The following is a 9,643-nucleotide window of genomic DNA, read 5'->3' as shown; positions in this document are numbered from 1 at the left end:
ATGAATGATGAGTTTGGTAGAACTATGGCGTGTTTTGTAGTGAAGTTATAGAAATTAGAAAGAATAGTTTAAAGTTTAGGCAGAATGTAGAGAGAGGAGGGTCTGGATAAGCCAGCCCTTCTGTGATGTCAAAGCCGGAAGGTATTAAGTTGTCGCAGGCTGCCCAGCTGAGTCTCTCTGCTAGATCTCTTCCTGACTGCTTGTCTCCTGAAGCCAGCAGCACGTCCAAATGAGCTGGGACATATGGAAATCTCCACTAGCCTGGATGCTTGTCATGCTTTTAACATGTGAGTGTTATCTGTTCTCTTTTATTCCCTTTATGTTATAATTACCCATGTACATATTTGCAATTGTCTCATTTGTAACTTTTTTATAAAATATTTTTGATAACGCACTGCCTAATTTTTAATGGGATATACTATTATATGTTAAAAAAGAAAAAGTAGGCGCGCACTTACCCTGTTGCGGTGAATATCACTTTATTAGGACATATAAACAAACGGATAGCAGGGAGGGATAGGGTCAGCCACGGACAACGATCGTTTCGTGCTCTACGGCACTTCAACGGGTCCTAATGCTGAGTGGAACAGGAAGGAGTTTTATAGACCCATCTGGATCCCAGACTCCTCCCCCTGGACTCCAAACATAAACAGTGTTACATTTAAAACAAAATGGTATTAAAAACAACAATAATAAAATAGCACATGCTGAGAACTACAAATAAACCGAATACAGCTTTTAGAAACCAAGATTGAGACACTTTTATAAGAAAACCGACATGTCGACTTTGTCATTTAAACCAGATGGTCCTGCTGCGTCTGCGCGCAGGATCCATCTGGCTTCTCTGCGCAGCAGGAGGCGGCGCAAATCCCCTCCTCCCTCAGGCAACGAGACCCGCTCCAAACCCGCAAATCTTAGTACTTGGGCATCTCCTGCATGGCAAGTGTGTAGATGGTCTATTAACCTTGGAGCTCCTTTCCCTGTTCTAATGGAGTAAAAATGCTCCCTAATCCGAACAAACAGTGGGCGGAAGGTTTTGCCAATATAGAAGCGTCTGCACGGACAAAAAAGAACATAGACGACATGGGTAGTCCTGCAAGAAATAAAGTCCCGTACAGTGTGCTGGATATGACCTACTCTAATTCTATTACCTGTATGATGGTACTTGCAGAAGTTGCAACCCCCGCATGTGAAGTTGCCTTTAGGGATACTATCTGTGAGCCAATTATTTTTGGTAGTGACAAAGCGGTTGCGGACTATGCTGTCTCTAATGTTTGTACTGCGACGGCTAGCAAAGAGAGGTCCCCTATCTATTATTTCTTTGAGGTCAGTATCTTGACGTAAAATACACCAATTTTTACGTATGACGGTTCTGATGTGGTTGTCAAGAGGGCCAAACTTAAAACTGAAGACAAAAAGAAGAAAAAAAGTTTGTCTTCAGTTTTAAGTTTGGCCCTCTTGACAACCACATCAGAACCGTCATACGTAAAAATTGGTGTATTTTACGTCAAGATACTGACCTCAAAGAAATAATAGATAGGGGACCTCTCTTTGCTAGCCGTCGCAGTACAAACATTAGAGACAGCATAGTCCGCAACCGCTTTGTCACTACCAAAAATAATTGGCTCACAGATAGTATCCCTAAAGGCAACTTCACATGCGGGGGTTGCAACTTCTGCAAGTACCATCATACAGGTAATAGAATTAGAGTAGGTCATATCCAGCACACTGTACGGGACTTTATTTCTTGCAGGACTACCCATGTCGTCTATGTTCTTTTTTGTCCGTGCAGACGCTTCTATATTGGCAAAACCTTCCGCCCACTGTTTGTTCGGATTAGGGAGCATTTTTACTCCATTAGAACAGGGAAAGGAGCTCCAAGGTTAATAGACCATCTACACACTTGCCATGCAGGAGATGCCCAAGTACTAAGATTTGCGGGTTTGGAGCGGGTCTCGTTGCCTGAGGGAGGAGGGGATTTGCGCCGCCTCCTGCTGCGCAGAGAAGCCAGATGGATCCTGCGCGCAGACGCAGCAGGACCATCTGGTTTAAATGACAAAGTCGACATGTCGGTTTTCTTATAAAAGTGTCTCAATCTTGGTTTCTAAAAGCTGTATTCGGTTTATTTGTAGTTCTCAGCATGTGCTATTTTATTATTGTTGTTTTTAATACCATTTTGTTTTAAATGTAACACTGTTTATGTTTGGAGTCCAGGGGGAGGAGTCTGGGATCCAGATGGGTCTATAAAACTCCTTCCTGTTCCACTCAGCATTAGGACCCGTTGAAGTGCCGTAGAGCACGAAACGATCGTTGTCCGTGGCTGACCCTATCCCTCCCTGCTATCCGTTTGTTTATATGTCCTAATAAAGTGATATTCACCGCAACAGGGTAAGTGCGCGCCTACTTTTTCTTTTTTGCCATTTGGATTCTGCACACATTTTTCCTGGCAGCAGCACCCCGTTGATTCAGGTGTAAAGGATTCATACAGCCAGTATCACTTTCTGTGGTGCTAGACCGATATTATAATACGGTCACTGAGTTGGACCTTTGAGCAGTGCGGATGTGTGTTTTCTCTACTATTGGACTTTGCATTTTGATTTTCTTTGTACACACTACCAGCACGCTTGGTCGCTCACACCCTTGCACCAGGTGATCATTAACAGACTTTTGCTTGTTAGCACTGTTCGGATCTCCATAGCTATGGAGCCCGAGGCTGTTTCCTTATCACATGGACTCCTAGCAGGGAGGGAAAATGTGGATGCTTATTTTTCTGAATGTGAACTACACGACAACGTTTTTTCACTTAGCACAAAGACGCTGGAACACAAACTATTTATGGCCGCAGAAAGAGAGGTAAATTTGTTTTGGACAAATAATTCTTTGAAGTCCTACATGGAGTGCGGTCGAGTACCGCGAGGACTGCGTGTCATAAAAGAAATGGCTCAATATAAAGATAATGTATCCTTCATTAAAGAGTGGGAGAAAATCTTACTACAATGCTCCCAGGAATTACTCCGCCTCGTGTTGAAGCAAAACATTATTAATTATGAAGCCACTAAAGCCGAACTTATTAAAACTAAAGAAGAATTGAGAACCAGGTTGTCTGACACACAATGGTCAATTATTGACAAAAAACTGGATACAAAACTGGTCATTTTGCAAAATGAGATAAAGCAAAGGAAAAGAGACAAATTTATAAGAGACAAAATTGATTTTGAAACAGACAGAATTTTTACTTGGAATAAAGGCAGCCTATCAGAAGGCCATCGCAGATCCCGCAACAAATGGAATCAGAACAAGGGACAAGGACGTAACAAGTCCCTGTTTAAAAAGAACAAAAATAAAAAAGATTACCTTACAACAGACTCAGACTCAAGTGCTACCGAGGATCCTTGTACATCTAAAAACCAAATGCCATTGCCACCAGCATCTATCTCAGGTGTTTCCCCTTTAGACGCAGGACGCGCCGAGGGGGTAGGAGAAATGGCAGAAGAAACTCCAAAAAAAAGGCGGCAAGTTTCGTGGCGGCCAACGAAGTAGCGGTTGTTAATTTAACCCCACGAACCTTGAGTGAAGCACATCTGTCGGTGTTGTCCAAAGGATTGAATTTTTGTATAGCAGAACCATTTAATCTGGTAGATTTTAAAATCGACCTTTTCAAGGCGGTTCGCAAGATCCATTTGTTTAAGTCGTTTTCTGCAGTTAGTAACCATGCCACCCCCCGTGAAGTGTTCCCAGGTGAGTCACCTTGCCATGTGGGTCCCCTGGGCTTTTTTGTCACAGAGGACCCATTTGGTGATGTGCGGGAAGAGACCCGTGACCTTTTGGATTCTATGAGCATTACTCCGGTTTCTGCAAGTCATAAAGATAAAGTAACTGCACCTTTTACTGGAGGTAATAAATCTACCTATATGCCCCCAGTAGCCCCAGGTAATCTTGTAGATGTTTTCCAATCGCAGGTTTTAAAAGACATGGAGGCTTTAATATATGAAAAGCCCATAGAAAACCTTCTTTTAAAGGAAAAACAAGCTTTGGGTGAAATACAGGGCTGGTCTGATGTGATTGTCCGTAGTGCGGATAAAGGTGGCAACGTGGTGCTGCTTACAAGAGAATATTACAAAACAGAGGCATTGAGACAGTTGTCAGATGATACAACGTATTTGAAGCTTAAGGGGGACCCTACGGTAAAATTTAAAAATCTCTTGCGTTCGTTGCTAAGAGATTTTGTGGATAAAAAGGTGTTTTCTTGTAAACAGGCTGAAAAGCTACTACCGGATTTTCCGAGACGCCCACATTGGTATCACATACCGAAATTACACAAATCAGTGGAAGCCCCCCCTGGCCGTCCCATAGTGTCAGGGGTTGGTTCGTTAACTGAGCCTATCTCCTCTTATATCGACTGGCTGCTGCGCCCCCTGCTGTTGGATGTCCCTTCGTTTATTAAAGACACGGGAGACTTTCTGAATGTGATTAAGGATTTTGAATGGCAGGAATCATATGCTCTGACTTCGATTGATGTCGAAAGTCTTTATACACGTATTCCACAAAAGTTGGGGGTGGAAACAATTAGAAGCATTTTGGAGAATACTCCCACTGGTCATGACACTGTGGAGTTCATTTGTGATGGACTCTCGTTCATTTTAGAACACAATGCTTTTTCTTTTGACGGCCAGTGGTACCTGCAGACGGTGGGTACCGCTATGGGTACCCCCGTCGCATGTACCCTGGCAAACCTCTTTCTTGCGAGGTTTGAGGAGGAATATATTTATTCCAACAAAAACCCATTTCTTCGACATATCAAGCTATATGCTAGGTATGTGGATGACATGTTCATGGTGTGGGATGGGCACCAGGATGCCTTCACGGAGTTCGTGAGGTACCTGGGGACATCCAATACCATGAACATGGGGTTTACCTCGCAATTTGGAGGCACCAACTTGGTCTTTTTGGATGTCCAGTTATGCATTGAGGACGGGGTGATCTCCACTAGAGTATATCGTAAACCCTCGGCATGTAATTCTTTATTACATTATAACAGTGCTCATCCGCCATACATGAAGGGATCTCTGCCCTATAGTCAACTTCTTAGGGTTAAGAGAATCAATAGTGATCCTGCAGGTTTTGCGCAGCAGTCAGTCGATTTGATTGGAAGATTTAAGAAACGTGGGTACCCCCCATCTATTTTAAAAAATGCCTACGATAAAGCAGCAGCCACGGATGTTTCCACCACCTCCAAAAAAAGACAAAAAGAAGAAAAAAAGTTTGTCTTCAGTTTTAAGTTTGGCCCTCTTGACAACCACATCAGAACCGTCATACGTAAAAATTGGTGTATTTTACGTCAAGATACTGACCTCAAAGAAATAATAGATAGGGGACCTCTCTTTGCTAGCCGTCGCAGTACAAACATTAGAGACAGCATAGTCCGCAACCGCTTTGTCACTACCAAAAATAATTGGCTCACAGATAGTATCCCTAAAGGCAACTTCACATGCGGGGGTTGCAACTTCTGCAAGTACCATCATACAGGTAATAGAATTAGAGTAGGTCATATCCAGCACACTGTACGGGACTTTATTTCTTGCAGGACTACCCATGTCGTCTATGTTCTTTTTTGTCCGTGCAGACGCTTCTATATTGGCAAAACCTTCCGCCCACTGTTTGTTCGGATTAGGGAGCATTTTTACTCCATTAGAACAGGGAAAGGAGCTCCAAGGTTAATAGACCATCTACACACTTGCCATGCAGGAGATGCCCAAGTACTAAGATTTGCGGGTTTGGAGCGGGTCTCGTTGCCTGAGGGAGGAGGGGATTTGCGCCGCCTCCTGCTGCGCAGAGAAGCCAGATGGATCCTGCGCGCAGACGCAGCAGGACCATCTGGTTTAAATGACAAAGTCGACATGTCGGTTTTCTTATAAAAGTGTCTCAATCTTGGTTTCTAAAAGCTGTATTCGGTTTATTTGTAGTTCTCAGCATGTGCTATTTTATTATTGTTGTTTTTAATACCATTTTGTTTTAAATGTAACACTGTTTATGTTTGGAGTCCAGGGGGAGGAGTCTGGGATCCAGATGGGTCTATAAAACTCCTTCCTGTTCCACTCAGCATTAGGACCCGTTGAAGTGCCGTAGAGCACGAAACGATCGTTGTCCGTGGCTGACCCTATCCCTCCCTGCTATCCGTTTGTTTATATGTCCTAATAAAGTGATATTCACCGCAACAGGGTAAGTGCGCGCCTACTTTTTCTTTTTTGCCATTTGGATTCTGCACACATTTTTCCTGGCAGCAGCACCCCGTTGATTCAGGTGTAAAGGATTCATACAGCCAGTATCACTTTCTGTGGTGCTAGACCGATATTATAATACGGTCACTGAGTTGGACCTTTGAGCAGTGCGGATGTGTGTTTTCTCTACTATTGGACTATTATATGTTAGTTCTTCTCCATGCTCTAAAAACCGTACCCTAAGTCTTCTGAAGGGAAAACGCTACTGTTACTGTTGTGTTGGGTTAGCTTCGGACCCGTTTAATCGAAGCTGGTGGCAGCGAAAGTGCGCTGACTGTTGGATTATGCTGAAGCAACTGCGGGTTTGATAATTATTGTTCCTGCCTGAGTGGGAGTAGTTTACCGCGTCGCTGCAGCGTGCCCAATAGCCAGTACATAGCAGGCAGCCTTCCTGGCGACTAATTACCCAGGGTGCAGTACCTAATCTGACCTGAAAGTAAGGGGGCGCCAGAGAGCTGCAAGTGTTAAGTGGAACTGTAAGCGGGATATACATAAATCCCTGCAGTTTGTGGTATATTGAAAGCAGTGGGATACCTAGAATAAGCCCCTGCTGTAAGCAAGAGGCCAATAGCCTTGTGTGTGGTTTTTTATCACATCGTGGAGTGGAGGGATAACTAAGATAAGCCCCCCTACACATGTGATAGCCGTCTGTTGGCCTGAAGTCACCTCAATCCGTGACGTAGGGGTGACGGTCACGGTGGGAATCCTGACCCAGTGTTGACAGCGGTCAGGGAAATCGTGACAGAGGTGCACTGCGAATGTCAACAAACAAGGAAAAGAACTAGCTTGCATTGGCCGGGAATCGAACCCGGGCCTCCCGCGTGGCAGGCGAGAATTCTACCACTGAACCACCAATGCTTGGATGTGTCTTTTCTCTCTGTGGTGTCCACCAGTCCCAGGGTCTCTCTCTGTGGTGTCCACCAGTCCCAGGGTCTGATGGCCACCTTCGGCCGACTGGACCGCGTGCAGCTCCGCAGGGCCGGTGGTCGACGGAAGCCCGGCTAGCTCAGTCGGTAGAGCATGACACTCTTAATCTCAGGGTCGTGGGTTCGAGCCCCACGTTGGGCGGTTTCTTATTGCCTCCTTTTACTGCTTGTGCTAACTCCTGTCAACCCAGATGGCCCCTTGTGAAATGCCCCTTCTGCTGCAAAACATGAGAAACTGCCTAGTCCTGGATGATGAAGGGAAGGCCCAAAAGGATGGGGAGCCAAAGAAGAGCAGCGTGAGCCCTGTGGTTTTTGAAAGTGTCTGCAGAGTCAATGATGAAACGAGGTGCACTGCGAATGTCAACAAACAAGGAAAAGAACTAGCTTGCATTGGCCGGGAATCGAACCCGGGCCTCCCGCGTGGCAGGCGAGAATTCTACCACTGAACCACCAATGCTTGGATGTGTCTTTTCTCTCTGTGGTGTCCACCAGTCACAGGGTCTCTCTCTGTGGTGTCCACCAGTCCCAGGGTCTGATGGCCACCTTCGGCCGACTGGACCACGTGCAGCTCCGCAGGGCCGGTGGTCGACGGAAGCCCGGCTAGCTCAGTCGGTAGAGCATGAGACTCTTAATCTCAGGGTCGTGGGTTCGAGCCCCACGTTGGGCGGTTTCTTATTGCCTCCTTTTACTGCTTGTGCTAACTCCTGTCAACCCAGATGGCCCCTTGTGAAATGCCCCTTCTGCTGCAAAACATGAGAAACTGCCTAGTCCTGGATGATGGAGGGAAGGCCCAAAAGGATGGGGAACCAAAGAAGAGCAGCGTGAGCCCTGTGGTTTTTGAAAGTGTCTGCAGAGTCAATGATGAAACGAGGTTGTCACGATATGGTATGAAATATCATATAAGTTTAGTTGCTCTTCAGCTCATAAGGTGGGCTAAACCCCCCCTTCCCTAGCTGACTCTACTTGTTTCTCTCTGGGCTACAGACTGTATGCTAGAAGGGGGTTTTATTGCCTTGGGTCGTAAATTCCAGGCTCAGAGGAAAGTCCCTCACCCCTCCCACCTTCACCAGTCAGAACTGGAAAAATGGCTCCAAAAATTCATGAAAGATTCTTTGTTTAGTTTTTGTTAGATATTAGGCAACGATTTAAGCTAGAAATACGAAAATATATATTTTTATTCTCACTCGGTGTATCTACACAACCCGCGAAACACGAGCTTCTAACTCCATCTGGTAAAGAAGTAGGGATTTCTCTGGAAATATGTATCCCAGATAGGACATATTTGATCTCATTAGAATGCCCACGTTAATCTGAGATGAATGATGAGTTTGGTAGAACTATGGCGTGTTTTGTAGTGAAGTTATAGAAATTAGAAAGAATAGTTTAAAGTTTAGGCAGAATGTAGAGAGAGGAGGGTCTGGATAAGCCAGCCCTTCTGTGATGTCAAAGCCGGAAGGTATTAAGTTGTCGCAGGCTGCCCAGCTGAGTCTCTCTGCTAGATCTCTTCCTGACTGCTTGTCTCCTGAAGCCAGCAGCACGTCCAAATGAGCTGGGACATATGGAAAAACTCCACTAGCCTGGATGCTTGTCATGCTTTTAACATGTGAGTGTTATCTGTTCTCTTTTATTCGCTTTATGTTATAATTACCCATGTACATATTTGCAATTGTCTCATTGGTAACTTTTTTATAAAATATTTTTGATAACGCACTGCCTAATTTTTAATGGGATATACTATTATATGTTAGTTCTTCTCCATGCTCTAAAAACCGTACCCTAAGTCTTCTGAAGGGAAAACGCTACTGTTACTGTTGTGTTGGGTTAGCTTCGGACCCGTTTAATCGAAGCTGGTGGCAGCGAAAATGCGCTGACTGTTGGATTATGCTGAAGCAACTGCGGGTTTGATAATTATTGATCCTGCCTGAGTGGGAGTAGTTTACCGCGTCGCTGCAGCGTGCCCAATAGCCAGTACATAGCAGGCAGCCTTCCTGGCGACTAATTACCCAGGGTGCAGTACCTAATCTGACCTAAAAGTAAGGGGGCGCCAGAGAGCTGCAAGTGTTAAGTGGAACTGTAAGCGGGATATACATAAATCCCTGCAGTTTGTGGTATATTGAAAGCAGTGGGATACCTAGAATAAGCCCCTGCTGTAAGCAAGAGGCCAATAGCCTTGTGTGTGGTTTTTCATCACATCGTGGAGTGGAGGGATAACTAAGATAAGCCCCCCTGCACATGTGATAGCCGTCTGTTGGCCTGAAGTCACCTCAATCCGTGACGTAGGGGTGACGGTCACGGTGGGAATCCTGACCCAGTGTTGACAGCGGTCAGGGGAATCGTGACAATTGGTGGCAAGGCGGTGGGATATCTTAGAGCATTAGTGATTTGGTTTGAGTAATCATTCCTCTCACTAAAAACTTGCAGAAAGTTCTTGCGAGGACT

At 45.1% G+C, this 9,643-nt stretch overlaps 3 non-coding genes across 3 annotated transcripts; 1 reads left to right on the top strand and 2 right to left on the bottom strand.

Annotated features, from left to right (window-relative positions):
- Window positions 1-7,065: 7,065 nt before the first annotated feature.
- TRNAG-GCC (transfer RNA glycine (anticodon GCC)) lies at window positions 7,066-7,136 on the bottom strand. Its single transcript has one exon. It is a non-coding gene; the product is annotated as a tRNA-Gly (tRNA).
- A 454-nt stretch (window positions 7,137-7,590) lies between these two features.
- On the bottom strand, window positions 7,591-7,661 carry TRNAG-GCC (transfer RNA glycine (anticodon GCC)). The gene has a single exon. It is a non-coding gene; the product is annotated as a tRNA-Gly (tRNA).
- A 137-nt stretch (window positions 7,662-7,798) lies between these two features.
- TRNAK-CUU (transfer RNA lysine (anticodon CUU)) lies at window positions 7,799-7,871 on the top strand. The gene has a single exon. It is a non-coding gene; the product is annotated as a tRNA-Lys (tRNA).
- The last annotated feature ends 1,772 nt before the right edge of the window (window positions 7,872-9,643 follow it).

Source organism: Ranitomeya imitator, chromosome 2 (assembly GCF_032444005.1).
Source record: "Ranitomeya imitator isolate aRanImi1 chromosome 2, aRanImi1.pri, whole genome shotgun sequence".
NCBI lineage: Eukaryota > Metazoa > Chordata > Amphibia > Anura > Dendrobatidae > Ranitomeya > Ranitomeya imitator.
The sequence above is the reverse complement of the archived record's forward strand: the minus strand, read 5'-3'. Positions and strand labels throughout refer to the sequence as shown.